We start from the raw sequence: 21,854 nt of genomic DNA, 5'->3' as shown, positions 1-21,854 counted from the left end.
CCTCAAGCAATCCTCCAGCCTCAGCTTCCCAAAGTGCTAGGATTCCAGTACCACATGAGCCACGGTGCCAGCCCTGGCCAACTCTTATTCAAGACAGTTGGCAGGTCTCAACCTTCAGGAAAGCATGATGACAACTCTTCGTCCAAAATCCAGCCTTGAATTAGGTGTCAATTCCCGGTCCCACCTGCTCCTTAGCAGCACTCTAGCTGCGCTCATCATTGTGTGGGATATTACCTGTTCCAGGTCCATCTCTCCTGGGCTTTGAGCTTCTTTAATGGGGACTATGTCTTTAATACCTGTGAGCTCAATACCCAGAGCAAGGCTGCGGTTTGGGGAGGGACCTGCACCTGCCACTTGTACGAGTACTGTGAATCTCTCCAATTTCAATACCTAAATCCAGTGCTAGCAAAGGTCACCTGGGAGACCCCATCCTAAGCTGGAAAGTCTAGATAAGGTAGGCTTGAGCCTAATTCCATGCCTTGGTTAAGATCAAAGCCCCCCACAGGTTGCTGCCAATTCCCCAGGGAGGGCTGGGAGGCAGGGGGCAGATGACATCCTCATGGTCTTCTCTGTCTCTCGGTTCCACTTTATATGTGTGCAGTTTCTTTCCCCAGCTACTTCTGCCAGAACCCAAACCTGATCTCGTGAGACGATTTCCAAAACTTGTCCAAAAAATCCTATCTGCTCAAAACATCTCTGAGTGCAGCAGACAAGTCCGAGGACTGGAGCATCACGGGAAGAACGTCAGGTCACTCACTAAAGAGCAAGCAGCATCAAGCACAAAACAGCAGTTTCTCTTCTTAAGAATTTTCTGCAGCCTCCCTGCTTTTATGTGCCGCTCAGCTGGACAACCCTCCTCTCAAGGGACATAAAAAATAAAATAAAATCTTCCTTTGCTTGCCGTGGCCAGGGCAGTTCAGGCATCCCCATTTGTCACTTCAGTTGCCGCCCTGCCTCGTCCTCAGCTTCTGCTGGGCAGAGGGGGCTGTCTCATCTCTCAGCAAAGATGGTACATCCTAGTGCCGGCTGTTAAGATCCCCCGCTTTACGGCCATCCCATTACTCCTGTAACAGCTTACAGAGGATTTGCACACCCTTTATCTCACTTACTTTTTTTTGTGTGTGTGTGATTTTTGGCCGGGGCTGGGTTTGAACCTGCCACCTCCATCATCCATCATATGGGACTGGCGCCCTACTCCTTGAGCCACAGGCGCCACCCTATCTCACTTACTCTTACCAACCCTGTGAGGTAGTTAGGAAGGTGTCATTAGCAGACTCGGTTTACAAATGAGGGAACTGAAGCCCCAAAATTTAGATCAGCAAAAATGGATCTATGGTGGGTTGAATGGTGTCTCTACCCCCTACCCTCAAAGCTCATGTCTACCTGGAACCTCAGAATGTGACCTTATTTAGAAGTAGGGTCTTTACAGATACAGCTAGTTAAAGAACTCGAGATGAAATCATCTTGGACTTGGGGCGGACCCTATACCTGATGACTTGTGACTTTATAAGAGAAAGTAGAGGGAGATTTGAACAAATGGAGACACAGAAAAAGAGACCATGTGGAGGAAGACTGAGGCAGAGGGACACAGCCACAGGCCAAGTAACTTCTGAAGCCACCATGAGCCGGAAGAGCTAAGGACGAGTCCTCCCCTGGAGCATTTGGAGGACATGTGGCCCTGCTGGTTTCTCTATCCTCTGGAACGTTGAGAGAAATTTCAGTTGTTTTAAGCCATCAAACTTGTGGTAATTTGTGACAGCAGCCCAAGGACACTAATACGGATATCACAGATGGAAAATTGTTTTTATTTGTTGTTCCTCCCTATAGTCATGGTGACCACAGCTCAAAGATAGAACCATCCTCCACTAAGAATATGGCAAAGCCATTGCTATGGCCCCCACAGCTTCTGAATCGCCTCTGCTGTCCCCCATACAGAGAAGGAGACAGATCCAGGGAAGCATCACTCAGAAAAGGTGTCTAGGCCGCTTCGGCCCCAGCCCCTTCTCATGAGAGCCCCAGCCCTACTCAGGAACTCAAACACACACACATACGACCACACTTTTGAGAAACTTTCACTGGCTAAGAAATGAACATTTCTTCAGAATTCTTTTCCTAGGACTACATCTAGATGACTAGAATTTTTGGAATGCTGTGAGTAGGAAAACCCCCAGGAGGATGGCTTGGAGGCTGAAGTGTGACCACTGTCCCCTCTGGGAGCACATGCAGACCGGGGCTGAGCCAGAGCAGACTGGATACACAGCGCAGCTCAGGGGGACTACCAACTGAAGATGTTTAATATATTATAATACACATATGGGAAGGAAAAAACCTTGTCGTTCTCAAATGAGAAAGCACATTTCCTGAAGCAGTGGCTGTAAAATTGACTCACACCTGCATTTAAATTAATTAAAGCACAGATGAATAAGGTTGGAGAGGCTCACAGAATCCTTGCCTGGGAGTTCTGTTTTTTGAAGAGTCTATATCCAGCTCTCCACCAGCCTGGATGCTTGATTTTCTTTGACACATTTCTGATGTCAAGCAGAAAATGCAGCCGTTGGGCCTGAATTTATTGACAACTTATCGTGAGCTTTTACCCTTACTTATTCCTACTTGTCTGCACACATGGAGGTCACGGTGTGGTTGTACCCACCACAGGGAATGGAAAATAGTTAGTGAGGAGAACTTCCCCACACCCACCTAACTATAAAACAAAACCACCAAAATTTAAGAAAGATAAATTAGTGGATGGTTATTTGCTTTGCACAGGAAGCCTCCAGCAAGTGTCTGTAAGCAACTAACTTCCTGCTAAGACTTAGGACACCAGCCACCTACAGTTAGGCCAGACTTCACAGATTAATAAGGCCATAGTTCTCCATAAGACAAGACCTGCAAGTTTGGGTCCCCAAGGCCACCCTGATTTCTAGTCAGCTAACTATATGACCAAGTCCCCCACCAACTCCGCTATGTTCAATATTTCACGTCGATGACTTACAGAACTCAGAGAAGTCCTACACTTGCAATTATAATTTAATTACAGCAAAAGGATAAAGTCAGAACTAGCAGAAGGGGAGAGAGATAGGGTGAGTTCTGAAAAGGTGGCAAATGTGAAGCTTTCAACCACTCTCTCTCTGCAGAGCCCTGGACAGCATTATCCCCTCCAGGACACCATGTGTGATATCCTACTCAAAGTTTTCCCAGCCAGAGAAGTTCACCCAAACCACACTGTGAAGAATTTTTATTGGGGTTTCATGACGTAGGCGTAATTTTGATTGGTTGGCAATGTGATTGAACTCAGTTTCTGACCTCCCTTCCCTTCTTGGGGGTTGGGCTGATATCACAGGGCTCACAGCCCCAACCTTCTAATCCCACAATTAGTGTTCTGGTATGGCCAGTCCCCATATTGAGTCACTTCATTAGCATAAACTATCAGGTGTGATCTGGGGTGCACCATGAATAACAAAGGTATTCCTATCACTCAAGGAAATCCCAAGGATTTAGATACAACTTCCCAAGAATGGGAGACAAAGTCCAAGGTCCTTTAGTACACATTCCTATACATGGAAGATTCACCTGTAAAACAGTAAAAATAATAATGCCTCCTGTATGGGGGTCTCAAAGATTAAATAGAGTAATAGGCATTTCTGGTACATAGTGCTCATTCTTTACATATTAGCTGTTGTTATCTTACTGAATTTGTAGCCACTGAACTTCAAAAGGCATCCACTGCTAACTTTATTGTAAGCTCTGTGAGGGCAGAGGAAACATTTCATTCATTTTTAAAACGTCACAGTGTCTGTGACTTGCACAAAATATGTTTCCAACACATATTTATTGGTTTATTTTTCAAATACATCTACATTTACAGCTAGTGCATTTAAGGCCAATATCTATTTGGCCTCATTTGATTTAAATGTTAGAACACCTCCGTAAGAGGGGTTGGAGGAGCAGCAGAAGTTGTGTTTAAGAACAATTCAAACAATTCATAACTCCTGGGGTTGCTCAAACACTGGGGAGAGTAGACCTGATAGCTTGTGTGTAAGCTGCGTGTAAGCTGTGTGTAAGCTGTGTGTGTGTAAGGCTTTCCCAAGCCTTAAAGACATTTCCCAGCACCTCCACAAACAGTAATTGAAAAATATGCCACTCACAACAATAAAACCACAAATTACTGTCAATGGGTTTATCAAAATGTGCAAGACTCTTTGAGAGAAAGCTATCAATTATTAATGAAAAATATATTAAACTATGAATGAGAAGATTCAATATTTATACACATTTAATTCCCCACAAATTAATCCATAAATTCAATGCAATCTTAATGAAAAATCTCCAAATTAGGGCGGCGCCTGTGGCTCAGTCAGTAAGGCGCAGGCCCCATGTACCGAGGGTGGCAGGTTCAAACCCGGCCCCTGCTGAACTGCAACCAAAAAATAGCCGGGCATTGTGGCGGGCGCCTGTAGTCCCAGCTACTCGGGAGGCTGAGGCAGGAGAATCGCTTAAGCCCAGGAGTTGGAGGTTGCTGTGAGCTGTGTGACGCCACGGCACTCTACCCAGGGCCATAAAGTGAGACTCTGTCTCTACAAAAAAAAAAAAAAAAGAAAGAAAAATCTCCAAATTATTTTGTATGTAATTTGGCAAGATCATACTAAAATTCATGTAAAAGAGTAATTGCAGAGTAGTAATCCAGGCAAATTTTGAAATGAAGAACAAAATCTGTATATTTAACTTCCAACACCAAACTTTATTATAAGGTATAATAACTTAAGAAATACATTATTGAAGACTGGGTATGATGGCTCACTCCTGTAATCTTTGGGAGGTCAAGGAGGGAGGATCACTTGAGGTCAAGAGTTCAAGATCAACCTAGGCAACATAGTGATCCCTCATCTTTACAAAAAATAGACTGGGCAAGGTGGTGGGTGCAGGCAAGAGAATTGCTCAAGCCAAAGAGTCTAAGGTTGCTGATGCCACAACACTCTAGCTTGGGTGACAGAGTGAGACTTTATCAAGAAAGAAAGAGAGAGAGAGAAATAAAGAAAGGAAGGAGGAAAGGAGAGAGGAGGGAAGGAGGGAGAGGGGAGGGAGGGAGAAATATTTACTTTATATTCCAGAGAAGAGAGAGAAAAGGAGAGGAGAGGGGAGGGGAGGAGAGGAGAGGAGAGAAATGTACAATTGGAATAAGAATAGACAGGTGGATTTTTGGAATAAAAAGAAAGCTCATATATATTGTAAATGGAAATTTAGTATAAGCTAAAGCTGCCAATTCAAGTTGGTGTGTAGACTATTTAATAGGCAGTGTTAGCTTGATTGGGTAATCATTGGTAAAAAAGAAATAAAATATACCTTTTTATGCTAGTTACAAAATAAATTCCAACTCCATTAAAATTGGAAAGGTAAGATTAAAAACTATGTATTCAGAACAAATAAATGAAAATACAGGTATGACCATGAGTGACTAGGTTTTTGTTAGGATAGTTTTGGTTTTTTAACCCACAAGAGAAAGAAGTGAGAACATTGATGACTTTAAAATTCAAACCTTTATAGGACAAATAATATAAAGAAAAAAAAATTTTTAGCATGGAAGACTAGGAGAAGATACATTAACATATAAGATAGATACAAGATTGGTTTCTAGAACAAAGAAAAATCTGAAAAAATAAGAGTATAAACAATCCAATGTAAAAATGGATGAAAAAAATAAGAGAAGGGAAATGTAAATAGAGCATTGAACATATAGAAAATAATGCTCAGGCTTAGTGCCCGTAGCACAGAGTTTATGGCGCCAGCCACATACACCTAGGGTGGCGGGTTCAAACCCAGCCTGGGCCTGCTAAACAACTTCAACAAAAAAATAGCCAGGCATTGTGCCGGGCGCCTATAGTCCCAGCTACTTGGGAGGCTGAGGCAAGAGAATCCCTTAAGCCCAAGAATTTGAGGTTGCTGTGAGCTGTGACACCAGAGCACTCTACCAAGGGCGACATAGTGAGACTCTGTGAAAGGAAGGAAGGAAGGAAAATACTGCTCAGTTTCATTAGAAATCAAGAAACCGGGCGGCGCCTGTGGCTCAGTCGGTAAGGCGCCAGCCCCATATATACCAAGGGTGGCGGGTTCAAACCCGGCCCCGGCTAAACTGCAACCAAAAAACAGCTGGGCGTTGTGGCGGGCGCCTGTAGTCCCAGCTACTCGGGAGGCTGAGGCAAGAGAATCGCTTAAGCCCAGGAGTTGGAGGTTGCTGTGAACTGTGTGATGCCATGGCACTCTACTGAGGGCCATAAAGTGAGATTCTGTCTCTACAAAAAAAAAAAAAAAGAAAGAAAGAAATCAAGAAACCTAAAATTAAAACATTGATACATTATTTTTTACCCTTCAGACTGGTAAAAATTTAAATATTTGATAATATCACCTATAAGCAGAGGATGTAGGCAACTGTATATTCTCATGGCCAGCTAACAGGATTCTACGTAGCATTTACCTTATACTCCAGTAATTCTGTTTTTGAGTATCTTCCCTAAAGAAATACTTGCACATATGACACCAAATTATATTCAAAGTGTATGAACGATATTGAAAACACCATGTCCATCAATGAAGGAATGGTTAAATAACCTAAGTACAACTTTAGTATGGAATCTTAGGCATCAAAAAAAAGAAAAGGCTGACTTTTGTGTGTGTGATATCAGGTATCTACTATACAAGATAGAGTTATACTTACTGATATGGAAGGTCTTGAAGATATATTGTTGATGGAAAAAAGCAATCACAGAACAATACATGCAAAATGTAACTCTGTGTATTTTTTTAAATATATATTCACTAAAACCATAGTATACATTTTCCACAAGGCATACGAAAATGATTGTAAAAGCATAAGTAAATATATTCAAGAATACACAAAAATATTTTTCCTATGCAGAGGGTACTTGAATATGGAGTGGTAAACAAAAAATAATTTAGCCTTATTGGTAACATTTTAAGTTTTACAGGATGAATGGACTAATTAATTATTACATTTGCAACAGCAATAATTGGAGAACATATATCTTACCTCCTCCCCAGACTTTAGAACCTGGTTCCCAGCATCCTTGATTCACTGTGATCTTAAACATTTAGAGTTCTGTGAAGTCAGTTCTACAATTCTCTTCTATGAAAACCAGATTATTAGATTATATTAGTCTTAAGGATTTTCCCAATTCTGTTTTTCAAGTTCTCTGCATCATGTTTAATGCACTCCATAAGAGACTAGCATTCTCTTTTAGGAAGACAGAATGACCAAAAAATTCTATGCCTAATTTTCTCCTTAAACTTAATCCATTTGAATAATTCTCTCTCTCATGCTGTAATTCACATAGATTTATCTTGAGAATTAGTCTTGAGGAAGAAGAAACTATTTTCTGTATCTCAAGAAATTTCAGTACAAAAAGAAATCATTGTTTTGATGCTTTCTCCTGGACTTATATCTGGCACCCCAAATATTTCACAGTTGTCTTCAGAAACATTGCATACATGGAGGGTTTAGCAGATATTTTCTTTGAAAAAAAAAAAAAGAAGAAGAAGAAGAAGGAAAAGAAAAGAAAAGAAAAAAGAGAATGGACAGAGAAAAGAGCCATCAGTCCATCTGTTTCTCCTCCAGACCTAGGTGAAATCCATCTGTGCTGATGCTTATGAAAGGGGACCTCCCTGGCTAGAACATAATTTCTCTAAGAATATTATTTTCCATCCCTCTTACTTATTTTCCTGCTTTTGTCATTGTAGAGAGGATAATAAAGTCCTATTCTTCACGTGTCTGAAAAAGACGGGGTATAATTGAACTCTACTCACAAGTACAGATAAAATAAGCCCGCAAACTTAGGCATAACATTGGGAAAGGGATAGCAAATGGCTCTCTTCTCATTCTTTTAGGAAATAAAGTTTTAACAGCAAACAGCATGTAAATCGAAACTGAAAGGTACTGTGAAAATGAGCAGAAGGCAACTAAGGCACGAATCATCCGCAGGGTCGTTTATCTCCAGGAAACAGGCTGCACAAATCTCCAAGCTTCTACCCCTCCGTGGGGAGAACCAGGAGGGAGGGGTCACCCTCCAGGAAGTGAATCTGAGGACACCGCCCTCCTTCCTGGAGGACCCCGGAAGCACAAGCCGGCCTGGGGCCCTGCCAAGAGGCCCGACGTGGTCACGGGCAGGGAGAAGACCGGATGCGGGAAAGACCAGGCAGGTGCGGGAGCGCGGAGGAGAAGCTGAAGAGCGCACTGCGGCTTGGCCAGTAACCTGGAAAATGGCTGAGTGGAGAGGTCTTCCCAAAAGAAAGGGGGTTTAGTGAGGTTATGTCATGGAGGAGCTACGAACCTTTGCAGTCGGAGAGTGACACGTTTAGTTTCAACTGACTCGCTTACTGGTTTGGTAGCCTTGTAGACTGCCCCCTGCGAAAAAATGATGACGCCATAGAACAGTGAAGAAGGCAGAAGAGCAGACACACGGGGCCACAACAGGTCTAACCCGCAGTAAAACCGCTGTAATTGCTGACATGTCTCCATCGCGGAGGAAGATTTCAGAGCGTCTCTTCAAAGAAAGATGAGGCCTGAACGAAACTTCCCAGATTGCCAATTTTTCCCTTTCATGTGTCAGTGGACTGGATTATTTTAGGTCAGCTCTCCTTTTTAGTGAATCCTTTTTGAAAAGAAGCTGATTGACAGACTCCAAACAACAGATGACTGGAGTTTTCCTTGACCAGTACTCAGAGAATGTTTATTAATAGCAACACAGCATCCTTTGTGAGTTTTTAATGCAGCGTTCTGATCTCAAATATGGATTGTGGCTAACCAAGGACTGGTCTCATTCCAATTTTTGAGAAAATAAACATTTTACACCCATGAGGCCAGGGAGTAGCTTATCTTCCAGCACATTTCTACAAACAAAGAATAATAAAGGTCACACAGAGACAGTTACAGAGCAGTACTTGGGTGATAAAATATTAATGATGGCTGGATAAATGACTGTAGTTGCTTAAGAGTCTTTGAAAAGACAGGATAGAGAAAAGGGGAGAGAGGGGAGGGAAACAGTGTAAGGACAGAGAGAATTTATTCAGGATGTAGTATTCATGTCCTGTTAAGTTGGTTGCAAACCAATAGCAATGAGGCTTTTGGGGAACCACTGGCTAGAGGTCCAAGTTTTGAATTGATTCTGTTGAATTAATGTCTTGGTCTATATTTTTCAGATAAGGAAAAGTAGATATAATACTAATAAATGCATAGTCTGTTACTGCAGTATCCTTCATTATCCTTGTTTCCCAACAATCCTATAATATCCATTTTACAGAGAAGAAAATTGAGGCTCAAAAAGTTTAAATGACTTGTCAAGAATGTTTAAGTACCCCTCTTGTTTTACGCCCATGAGGCCAGGGAGTAGCCTACTAGAGCTCTGGTACGCTAACTAGAGCTCTGCAACTGACTGGGTATCCAGCTTGCCTGCAAATAGTTGTAACTGTCATCAAATAGTCCTCTTTTCCAAAGGTGCCTGTATATTCCCATGATGCCTTGCTACACAGAAAAACCTTATAATAAAATAAAAAATGAAGCACAATCTCTGTTAGCTTTATCACCTTGCTGTCTTTTTTTCCTATAGTGTCTACGTTTTTTAAGAATTGATTTAGCAAACCACAGTTAACACTTAAACAGCGTTTTGCAATATGCAGAGCACTACAGATACATGAGTTCATTGAGTCCTTTCGTGTAGTGACCTGAATTACAAGTGGATTCTATAGTGTTGGTTGGTGTTTATGGGGCCTGTGTGGATCTATAAATCTCCTAAACCTCCTTAATCCCATGCTTTGAGATCCCACTGTAATTCTCTGGAACAGAAGAGGCCCTTTTCTCTAATATTCTGATATTCACAAGGGCTTTATTTCTTTAAAGACACTCCCTGCTGCAGCTGAAATCCTACACTTAGGGACAATGGTAATGACTTAAAATAGTAGGAAGTGGAAATGATGGGACTCTACAGGAAAGTAGCTAAATAACTACACCTTTTCTTTTTAGCTTCAAGGCTTATGAATTGCAGTTAAAATGAAAGTAAAGCTATCTGTTATCAGTACCCAAAGTCAGATACTAAAATATAAAGTATTCCTTATAAATCATTTTGCTTCAGTTTTTTATTTGGGAATCAGTATATCATCTTCATTAAGCAAATAAACACTGGGTTAAGAATCCAGCCTTGCTGGGTTTGAATCTCAGTTTCACCACATTATTAGCTAAATATTCTTTGGGGAAAGTTGTTTAAGTACTTTAAATTCAATCTCTTCATCTGTTCCATGAGCAGCAGAGCTGTGCTCTCTTCATAGAATCACAGGAAAATTAAATAAGATCACCCGTGAAGAGTTCTCAGCTTAGTGCCCAGACCATGGGGGGCTCTGTTTATGTTGCCTGTTGTTGAGGTATTTGACAACGACAACAACAACAACAAATCACATTATCTACAATCCCACCCTTGTCTAGCATAATATAGACTGCTTTTTTTTTTTTTGTAGAGACAGAGTCTCATTTTATGGCCCTGGGTAGAGTGCCGTGGCCTCACACAGCTCACAGCAACCTCCAACTCCTGGGCTTAAGCAATTCTCTTGCCTCAGCCTCCCAAGTAGCTGGGACTACAGGCGCCCGCCACAACGCCCGGCTATTTTTGGTTGCAGTTTGGCCGGGGCCAGGTTTGAACCCACCACCCTCGGTATATGGGGCCGGCGCCCTACTGACTGAGCCACAGGCACCTCCCAATATAGACTGCTTTTATCTCTAGTCTTTCTTCTAGGAAGGAAAGAAGAAGCTGCTACTGTCATTAAATGATAAAATTTAGCAGTTTACTTGACTTAAAAAACTTGACAGGGTGAGGGATATCTTTTTGTTGTTGGTTTGCTTGTTTGTTTTTATTTGGATTCAGCCAGCGATAATAATTTAACTCTGGCCCAAGATGCTCTAAATACATTGTGTGCAATCTCCCATAAAACACAGTAAGCTTTCTGTCAAATATGTATGAAAATGAGAATTTTTAAATATCGTGCTTTTATAATTTACTAAATCAGGTTGATTTCGCTATGTAACAAAACATCCCCAAACCTGGAGGCTTAAAAATAATCATTTATTAGGTGCAGCTTCTACAGGTTAGCCATTTGGGCTGGACGTGGCAGGTCCTCTGCCGGGTTCACCTGAGCTCACTCACGCCCTTGAGGCTAGCTGGTGATTGGCTGGGGGCTGGCTCATCCTGGCTGGCCTCATTTTCATGTCTGGTGGTTGGCTGGGGTGACAGAGTGACTGGGCCATATATCTTCGGTGTCTAGCTGGTCTTGCTCACATAGCAGCTGAGCAACTCAATAGCAGTAAGTCAGAGCAAGTACTAGTGCCCAAGCATTTGTCAGACCTCTGCTGATGGCATGCTCACTAATGTCCCTTGGCCAAACCAAGATTCAAGGAGTGGATAGTACGGAACATACAGAGAGGGTTATGAAAGTACAAGAATGTTAAGTGTGGCTAATGTAAAGAGGCTAAAATTCTCCATCGTGTCTGACTGCAATGAAGAGACTGGCATAGTGTGCGTGGTAGGAATCAGTTAGTATTGATGCATGTGGAATGTGCCAAGCACAAATACTGTATGTAATTTGATGTTAATGTAACTAAGTTCAATTCATCTAAGTCACAGTCTCTCACTCAAGGATATTGTCGGTCACAGGACTGAAGATAGAAGATAAACACACAAAGAAGGCCACACTACAAAGCAGTTGTGATGAACGTTAACGGAGGTGACCCAGCTAAGAGTTATTGGAGTTTTCCAAAGAACAAGATCACTGTAGGGATGAGAAAAATTCTTGGAGGAAGTGTGGCTTAAACACAGAGCTAAAGAAATGGCAGCTAAAAGCATAATGTGTTCCAAGGGGGTGAGTGTCATGTTCAAGGATATTAACATGGGCATGAATTCTGCGAGTCTGGAAAGTGAGAATACCCTAATGGGCTGAGAGGGGTGATACAGCCTATTGTATCTGTGATTCATAGCAGACCAATTGCTTTCCATGCCTAAATAAAACCTAGTACTGAAATTAAAATTGGGGTGTCTCTAAAGTCCAGATTGCTTTTCCTAAAATATTGTTCCTATTTCTTTTTGGCTCATTGAAAAATCTTTTATGTCTACCCTTGGTATGTAGGATAAAATTGCACCAGACAGGTTGGTGTTAAGTGTGGTTTGTGATATGCCTGGAAGTTTAACAGAAGTAAGGGCCTGAAAAATAGCAAAATGTATTAAAAGTTTTCTGTTTAAACCCCTACACATGCACACATGCACGAACATGCACATTCATTCTTTTTGGGGATCAAACCCTGCATTCCCACTGGGGGTCAGTAATCAGAGCCATGGGTGATAGCTCCAATGGAATTGTCTGGGCAAAGGGCATAAGGTCATCTTCACCCCCCGAAGATAAGGCTGACCAGGACCACCAACCATAGTTAAACAGCTATAGCTTAAAGGTGAAAACCCCCTTTAAAAGCTCTGTGTTTTTGTTTAAAGGGAGGGTGATGGTTCTTTAAGATAATAATCTGCCTTTCTCTTCATTTGCTGGCAAATTGTTAATAATAAACTTCTCTTTCTTTTTCCTCAAACCACTTGTTCTTATTCTTTCATTTGGTCCAGGGGTGGGGAAGGAAGGGAAGCCAACAGTCACCACACTTTTGGTAATAGAATCACATTTTCAGTCTTCTCTCTCACTACTCCCTAATTCTTTTTTTTTTGCCAGGACCGGGTTTGAACCCACCACCTCCTACTTCTTTGAGCCACAGGTGCCGCCCCCTAATTCACTTTTTACATTTCTCAAGAACTGTACCCATTAAAGGGTAAGTGTGGAATCTCTCTTTATCCACTTTAAAAATTTTAAGGTCCTTTTGATTTCCAAAGTTAATGTTAAGCTCTGTGTAACAACAGTACTGAGTTCTAGTCCCTTAGAAGCAGAATTTGGAATGAAAGTACAAATGTTCTTTGAGAAAAGTAATCAAAAGCATCGCTACCATCTAGCTTTTATTTCATATTTTAAGTATTTTTGCTTACAGTTTTATCTTACTACATATGTTTTAGTAATGAATGACCCATCATCAATCAACACTGAATTTCACACTGAGCACCCAGCACTAAGAGTTATTTTTAAATCCTACCTCCTGTTTGTTCAGACTATCTGAACCTCAAAAAAAAAAAAAAGAAAGAAAGAAAAGAAAAGAAATGAAATGAAATGAATTTGTGAACTTATTTGGCAGTGAGTGACAAGATTCATCCCCTTTAGTACATTGTATGACAAAAAAAAAAAGAGCTTTTACCAGAAAATACTTTCTAAATCAAGTAGTAAAGCAAAAGGATTTATTTAATGTGCAAAGTTACAATATATTTCTTGATGGACAATGTTTAATTTTTTTTTAAATAACAAAATCATCTTCTCCCAAGAACCAAAGTTTGACAAATTAAGTGATTCATTTATCCAGGAATTTGAGTTTGGCAGTGGAAATTTTTGGTGTAGAACTCATTAAAATAATGTGATTCATATTTTGATGACTTGTCAAAATTCTTGAATGGAACTGGCTTTGTATGTAAATTTAGATTTGCTTACTGTTTTAGAACAGAAGTAATCAGGACAGATCAAGGACTGTTTCCTAAGAGTAGACACCCCAAGGCCCTTTTTTCTATGACCTTTTTTTTTCTAAATAATTGTGGAGTCACATGGTCCAAGGGAAACTGTGTACATACAATCCATTTACTGCTCTTTTCACATAAAAATCCCAACTATTTTGGTGTAATTAATTCTGAATTTCTTAGGAAATTGGATTCACTCCTTCCAAAAGGAGAATATGTTTGGTAACCCAGTTCTTTGGAAAAACTCAGCTATATCCTGTATCACATATTTTGGACTCACCATAGAAAACTGAAAAGACCGTTTGCATGGGTTTCTATCAGCCAGGGTACTCACAGGCAAACTGAATCTCCAGCGTGCATCATGATTAAGGGGAAGCTTAAAATAATTTCACTCAAAGTATTGCCCAAAGGAGCGTCTTTCCTTGCAGCCAGTTCTGAAACAATTTCTTTGTTGTTTAAGTGTCATTCTGTTAATCATTCTTTTCTCTACCAGTTACCAGTTAATTTAACCAGATTTTATCCTTTTTGCTGTGAAACTTCGATATCAACAGCACAGAAGTGGTCCCAGTTCTGATTGTTACAGAAAGTTTGGTAGTTATCCCTGAGATTGAACAAAGAAAGGAGACAAGTGGTTTGAGGAAAAGGAAAGAAAAGTTTATTAATTTGCCAGCACATGAAGAGGATGGCAGATTCTCATCTTAAAGAACGATTCCCTGCCCCCTTTTAAGCAGAAATTCAGCTTTTTTTTTTTTTTTCTTTTTTGCAGTTTTTGGCTGGGGCCAGGCTTGACTAGGTCACCCCTGGTATATAGGGCTGGTGCCTTACTCCTTGAGCCACAGGCGCTGCCCAAAATTCAGCTCTTTTAAAAAAGGTTCTCAGCTTCAGGCTATTGCTATTTAACTACAGTATCTCTGGTGAAGAAGATCTTGTGACCTCTGTCTGCATAATTCTGTTCCATCATCCCCTGTGGTTTAAGAGACTAGATAACAAAGAACAAAGAACTCTCTCTTCTGCCCCTCTTATTACTGGCCTTGGGAAGGACTGCAAGTTTTAATACTTCAAAAAGGGTGAGGGGTTTTAAAGAGACACTTGTAAAACATTTTACCCTTTTTCAGGCCATTACCTTTTTTACATGATGTCTGGTTAAACCAAATCATGAATAAATATTTAAATGTTATATTTGTTCTTCCTCTCTAATATAGTAGAATGTGGCTAATGTAATTGTTTGTTGTTTGCTTATTTTTGATAAAGGAAAGAGAGTCATGGAAAATGGCAAACAGAGCCTTAATAATTTTTTTATATTAAGCTATAACTACAGTACTCAAGACTTATATTCACTCCTAGGTCTATATATTTATTTCATATTTTGGTCATGCATATATCAGATACTTGTTCTGAGTTTTAAAAGGTTTCATGTTCTTTGATTTGATTTGATTTGATTTGTCTTTCACACAAATGAGCCAAGCCATAGCCCATTATGCAAATTAAAAATAATGGTACAAGTGAATTGGATAGAAAATTGACGAGAAGGACACAATCTATGCATTAGACACAAAGTAGCAAAGGAAATGTAACTTCTATATTTCTAAAAACTATTTTTTCATGAGTACCTACTTCATCAGATAGCAAGAGAAAAAAACAACTTAACCCAATCTGATAAATTCAGTCCTTTCCAATAATTTAAGCAGTTTTTAAAGAAACTCAATATCAACAGGATAAATGCTCAGACCTCCAGATTTCCTTCTCTTCCCCGACTCTTCAGAATAGCACCCAGGTCCATATGAAGAGGCCTCTGCAATCTCCTAGCCGTTGTAAGGAGGAAAATCTTACTTAGTCCTGGTGCTATCTTCTGTCTCCTCTGTTCTCTACAGTGGTGTCTCCTTGTCCCCCTGGGTCCAAGTTCTGAAAGGCAAATAAAAGCATTTAGAATTTGCTTGTTGCCAAAAGGGAAAGAGATTTGTCACTGGCTTCTTTTTTAGAGCATTTCCATGAGAAACCCAATATTTGCAAATACTTCCTCTCTCTCCCTTTGATGTGAGTGTCAATCTTTGCAAAGGCTAGGTAAGCCTTTTGTCAGCTTTATAAGCCAGAAATGTTTTGCTCAAGGACCTAGGAGCCTTGGGCGGCGCCTGTGGCTCAACGGGTAGGGCGCTGGTCCCATATGCGGGAGGTGGCGGGTTCAAGCCCAGCCCTGGCCAAAAATAAAGAAAAAAAAAAAAAAAAAAAGGACCTAGGAGCCATCTCTTTTGAAACATAACATCAGGAAAGATAGCAAGCCTATCTTCCTGCCCCATGGAAGTTTAGTTTAGGTGCCTGGTTCCAAGCTGTAGCCACCTGCTTGTTTGTCAGAGATATATAGACTTTTTTTTTTTTTTTTTTTGACAGAGCATCAAACTGTCGCCCTGGATAGAGTGCTATGGCATCACAGCTCACAGGAACCTCCAACTCCTAGGCTTAAGCGATTCTCCTGCCTCAGCCGCCCAACAAGCTGGGACTACAGGTGCCCACCACAATGCCCAGCTATTTTTTTTTGGTTGTAGTTGTCATTGTTATTTGGCAGGCCAAGGCTGGATTCAAACCCAGCAGCTCTGGTATATGTGGCTGGCACCTTAGCCTCTTGAGCTACAGGCACTGAGCCGAGATACATAAACTTTAAAACAAAGGAATCTAAGCAGAAGTGACTTTAAGGAACCAGAAAAAAGTACTGTACATATCTTAATTTAAGATATAAATATTCATTTGCATAAAACTAGGACAGTTTTTTTTTTTATGCTTGCTTATTTTTTGGAGGGATCATTTACTTTTTTTTTTAATTTATTTTTTTATTGTTAAATCATAGCTGTGTACATTTGTGCAATCAAGGGGTACAATGTGCTGGTTTCATATACAATCTGAAATATTCTCATTAAATTGTTCAACATAGCCTTCATGGCATTTTCTTAGTATAGTATGCAGACATTTGTATTCTGCATTTAGTAGGTTTCACCTGTACCCATTCTAAGATGCACCATAGGTGTGGCCCCACCCAATACCCTCCTCCACCCTGACCTCCCCACTCTCTTCCCCTCCTTTGGCCCTTTCCCCATAGTCTTGTGCTATAGTTGGGTTATAGCCTTCATATAAAAGCTATAAATTAACTTCATAGTAGGGCTGAGTACATTGGATACTTTTTCTTCCATTCTGGAGATACTTTGCTAAGAAGACTATGTTCCAGCTCCATCCACGTAAGCATGAAAGAGGGAAAGTCTCCATCTTTCTTTAAGGCTGCATAGTATTCCACGGTATACATGTACCACAATTTGCTAGTCCATTCATGGGTCGATGGGCACTTGAGCTTCTTCCATGACTTAGCAATTATGAATTGGGCTGCAATAAACATTCTGGTACAGATGTCTTTGTTATATTGTGATTTTTGGTCTTCTGGATATATACCTAGTAAAGAAATTATAGGATCGAATGGCAGGTCTATTTTTAGATCTCTAAGTATTCTCCAAACATCCTTCCAAAAGGAATGTATTAGTTTGCATTCCCACCAACAGTGTAGAAGTGTGCCCTTTTCTCCACATCCACGCCAACATCTCTGCTTCTGAGATTTTGTTATGTGGGCTACTCTTACTGGGGTTAGGTGATATCTCAAAGTCGTTTTGATTTGCATTTCTCTGATGATTAAGGATGATGAGCTTTTTCTCATGTGTCTGTAGATCGTGCGTCTGTCTTCTTTAGAGAAGTTTCTCTTCAAGTCCTTTGCCTACCCTGAGATGGGATCACTTGTTCTTTTCTTGCTAATACATTTGAGTTCTCTGTGGATTCTGGTTATTAAACCTTTATCGGAGGTATAACCTGCAAATATTTTCTCCCATTCTGAGGGCTGTCTGCTTGCTCTACTTACTATGTTCTTGGCTGTGCAGAAGCTTTTTAGTTTGATCAGGTCCCAGTAGTGTATTTTTGATACTGCTTCAATTGCCTGGGGAGTCCTCCTCATAAAATATTCACCCAGGCCGATTCCTTCAAGAGTTTTCCCTGCACTTTCTTCAAGTATTTTTATAGTTTCATGTCTTAAGTTTAAATCTTTTATCCAGTGAGACTCTATCTTAGTTAATGGTGAAAGGTGTGGGTCCAGTTTCAGTCTTTTACAGATCACCAGCCAGTTCACCCAGCACCATTTGTTAAATAGGGAATCTTTTCCCCACTGAATGTTTTTAATTGGCTTGTCAAAGATCAAATAACGGTAAGTAGCTGGATTCATCTCTTGGTTCTCTATTCTGTTCCAAAATCTACTTCTCTGTTTTTGTGCCAGTACCATGCAATTATGATCACTATTGATTTATAGTCTCAGGTCTGGTAGCGTGATTCCTCCTGCTTTGTTTTTATTGCTCAGTAATGTTTTGGCTATTTGAGGTTTTTTCTGATTCCATATAAAACGAAGTATTATTTTTTCAAGATCTTTAAAATATGACAGTGGAGCTTTAACAGGAATTGCATTAAAATTATATATTGCTTTGGGTAGTATAGACATTTTAACAATGTTGATTCTTCCCAGCCATGAGCATGGTATGTTTTTCCATTTGTTAACATCTTCAGCTATTTCTTTTTTTAAAGTTTCATAGTTCTCTTTATAGAGATCTTTCACGTCCTTTGTTAGATAAATTCCCAAACATTTCATCTTCTTTGGCACTACTGTGAAAGGAATAGAGTCCTTGACTGTTTTTTCAGCTTGGCTATTGTTGGTATATATAAAGGCTACAGATTTACGGGTGTTGATTTTGTAGCCTGAGACATTGCTGTAGTCCTTGATCACTTCTAAAAGTTTTGTAATAGAATCCCTAGTGTTTTCCAGATATAAGATCATGTCATCTGTGAAGAGTGAGTTTGATCTCTTCTGATCCTATGTGGATACCCTTGATCGCCTTTTCTTCCCTAATTGCAATGGCTAAAACTTCCATTACAATGTTAAAGAGCAATGGAGACAATGGGCAACCTTGCCTGGTTCCTGGTCTAAGTGGAAATGATTTCAATTTACCTCCATTCAATACAATATTGGCTGTGGGTTTGCTAAAGATGGCCTCTATTAGTTTAAGAACTATCCCTTCTATACCAATTTTCTGAAGTGTTCTGATCATGAAGGGATGCTGGATATTATCAAGAGCTTTTTCTGCATCAATTGAGAGATTCATATGGTCTTTATATTTTAGTTTGTTTATGTGCTGAATTACATTTATAGATTTATGTATATTGAACCAGCCTTGAGAGCCTGGGATAAATCCCACTTGGTTGTGGTGTATAATTTTTTTGATGTGTTGTTGGATTCTGTTTGTTAGGATCTTACTGAGTATTTTAGCATCAATATTCATTAGTGATATTGGTCTATAATTTTCTTTTCTTGTTGGGTCTTTCCTTGGTTTAGGGATCAAGGTGATGTTTGCTTTGTAGAATGTGTTGGGTAGTATTCATTCTTTTTCTATATTTTGGAAGAGGTTTAGTAATATAGGTACTAGTTCTTCTTTAAGGTTTGGTAGAATCCTGATGCAAAGTCATCTGATCCTCGGCTTTTCTTTTTAGGGAGATTTTGTATAGTTGATGCTATTTCAGAATTTGATATAGGCCTGTTCAACATTTCCACTTCGTTCTGGCTAAGTCTTGGTAGGTGGCGTACTTCCAAGTATTGGTCAATTTCTTTCAGATTTTCATATTTCTGAGAGTAAAGTTTCTTGAAATATTCTTTAAGGATTTTTTGAATTTCTGAGGGGTCTGTTGTTATTTCATCGTTATCATTTCTGATGGATGAAATTAGAGATTTTACTCTTTTTTTCCTGATTAGGTTGGCCAAAGGTTTATCTATTTTATTGACCTTTTCAAACAACCAACTTTTGGATTTATTGATCTGTTGTATAATTCTTTTTTTTCAATTTCGTTTAGTTCTGGTCTGATTTTGCTTATTTCTTTTCTTCTGCTGGGTTTGGGGTTGGAGTGTTCTTCCTTCTCCAGTTGCTTGAGATGTCCCATTAAGCTATTAACTTCCTCTCTTTCCGTTTTCTTGAGGAAGGCTTGTAGTGCTATAAATTTCCATCTTAGGACTGCGTTTGCATTATCCCAGAGGTTCTGATAATTTGTGTCTTGATTGTTGTTTTTCCAAAAATGTGGTGATTTCTTAATCTTGTCTATAACCCATCTATCCATCAGCATAAGGTTATTTAGCTTCCATATTCCATATGGGTATGCAGATTCCTGTTGTTATTAAGTTCAACTTTTATTCCATGATGGTCTGAGAAGATGCAAGGAATAATTTTTTTATTTTTTTGAATTTGCTGAGGTTAGATTTGTGGCCTAGGATGTGGTTGATTTTGGAGTATGTTCCATGGGCTGATGAGAAGAATGTGTATTGACTTTTATTGGGATGAAATGTTCTGTAGATGTCTGTTAAGTCCAGATGTTGAATGGTTGAGTTTAAATCTAAGATTTCTTTGCTTAGCTTCTTTTTGGAGGATCTATCCAGCACTGCTAAAGGGGTGTTAAAATCTCCAACTACTATGGAACTGGAGGAAATCAAGTTGCTCATGTCTGTTAGAGTTTCTCTTATAAATTGAGGCGCGTTCTGGTAGGGTGCATAAATATTAATAATTGAAATCTCATCATATTGAGTATCACCTTTAACAAATATGAATTGTCCATCCTTGTCATTCCTTATTTTCGTTGGTTTAAAGCCTTTTGCATCTGTCAATAGGATTGCAACACCTGCTTTTTTCTGCTTTCCATTTGCCTGGAGTATAGATGACCTTCACCTTCAGTATGTATTTGTCTTTTTTTTTTTTTTTTTTTTTTTTGTAGAGACAGAGTTTCACTTTATGGCCCTGGGTAGAGTGCCATGGCCTCACACAGCTCACAGCAACTTCCAACTCCTGGGCTTAAGCGATTCTCTTGCCTCAGTCTCCCGAGTAGCTGGGACTACAGCGCCCGCCACAACGCCCGGCTATTTTTTGGTTGCAGTTTGGCCGGGGCCGGGTTTGAACCCGCCACCCTCGGTATATGGGGCCGGCGCCTTACTGACTGAGCCACAGGCGCTGCCCTCTGTATTTGTCTTTTAATGTAAGATGTGATTCTTGTATGCAGCAGATATCTGGCTTGAGTTTTTGTATCCAGTCATTCAACCTGTGCCTCTTTAGAGGACAATTTAAACCATTCACATTAATTGAGAATATTGATAAGCTTTTCGAGATTCTGGTGGACATTTTTAATCCTTTTGTGACTGTGGAAGTTGGAATTTGATCAAAATTTTCTGGGTGGGTTTACTTTTGTGGTGAAGGATTATGCTGGTCTTTACGGAGGATAGGTCTGAGAATATCCTGGAGAGCTGGTTTAATTGTGGCAAATTTCTTCAACATGTGAATGTCATTAAATTATTTAATTTCTCCGCCATAAGTGAAACTCAGTTTAGCTTGGTACAGGATCCTGGGTTGAAAGTTATTTTGTTTTAAGGGATTAAAAGTCGATGACCATCCTCTTCTAGCTTGAAAGGTTTCAGCAGAGAGATCTGCAGTTATTCTAATATTCTTCCCTTTGTAGGTAATGCTTTTTTTTTGGTCTGGCTGCTTTCAGAATTTTCTCCTTCATATTAACTTTAGTGAAATTGATTATGATGTGTCTGGGGGATGTCTTATTCAGGTTGAGTTGTGCTGGAGTTCTGAAACCGTCAGCTATCTGAAATTCAGAATCTCTTGGTATGTCCGGTAAGTTCTCTTTCATAATCTCATGGAGAAGAGACTGTGTGCCTTGTGAAGCCACTTCATCGCTTTTGGGGATCCCTATAAGATGAATATTGGTTTTCTTCGAATTATCCCAGAGCTCTCTGAGAGAGTGATCTATTTTTGCCCTCCATTTCTCTTCCTCTTTGAGAGTTTGGGAGCGTTTGAAAGCTTTATCTTCGATGTCAGAAATCCTTTCTTCTGCTTGCTCCATTCTGTTACTGAGGGATTCTACTGTGTTTCTCAGATCTTTGAGGGCTGCAACTTCTTGTCTCAATGTGTCAAAATCTTTGGTCATTTAGTCTTTGAATTCGTTGAATTCTTGAGACATCTTTTGGGTTACTGCTTGGAATTCTAATTTGATCTTATTTGCTATCCAGATTCTGAATTCGATTTCTGACATCTCAGCTGTTTGTGCATGGGATCTTGTGCTGTGTCTGCCCCATTGTTCCTTGGGGGAGTTGATCTACTCTGA

This window comes from Nycticebus coucang, chromosome 12, assembly GCF_027406575.1.
Source record: "Nycticebus coucang isolate mNycCou1 chromosome 12, mNycCou1.pri, whole genome shotgun sequence".
NCBI classification, from domain to species: Eukaryota; Metazoa; Chordata; class Mammalia; order Primates; family Lorisidae; genus Nycticebus; species Nycticebus coucang.
Note: the sequence above shows the minus strand (reverse complement) of the source record.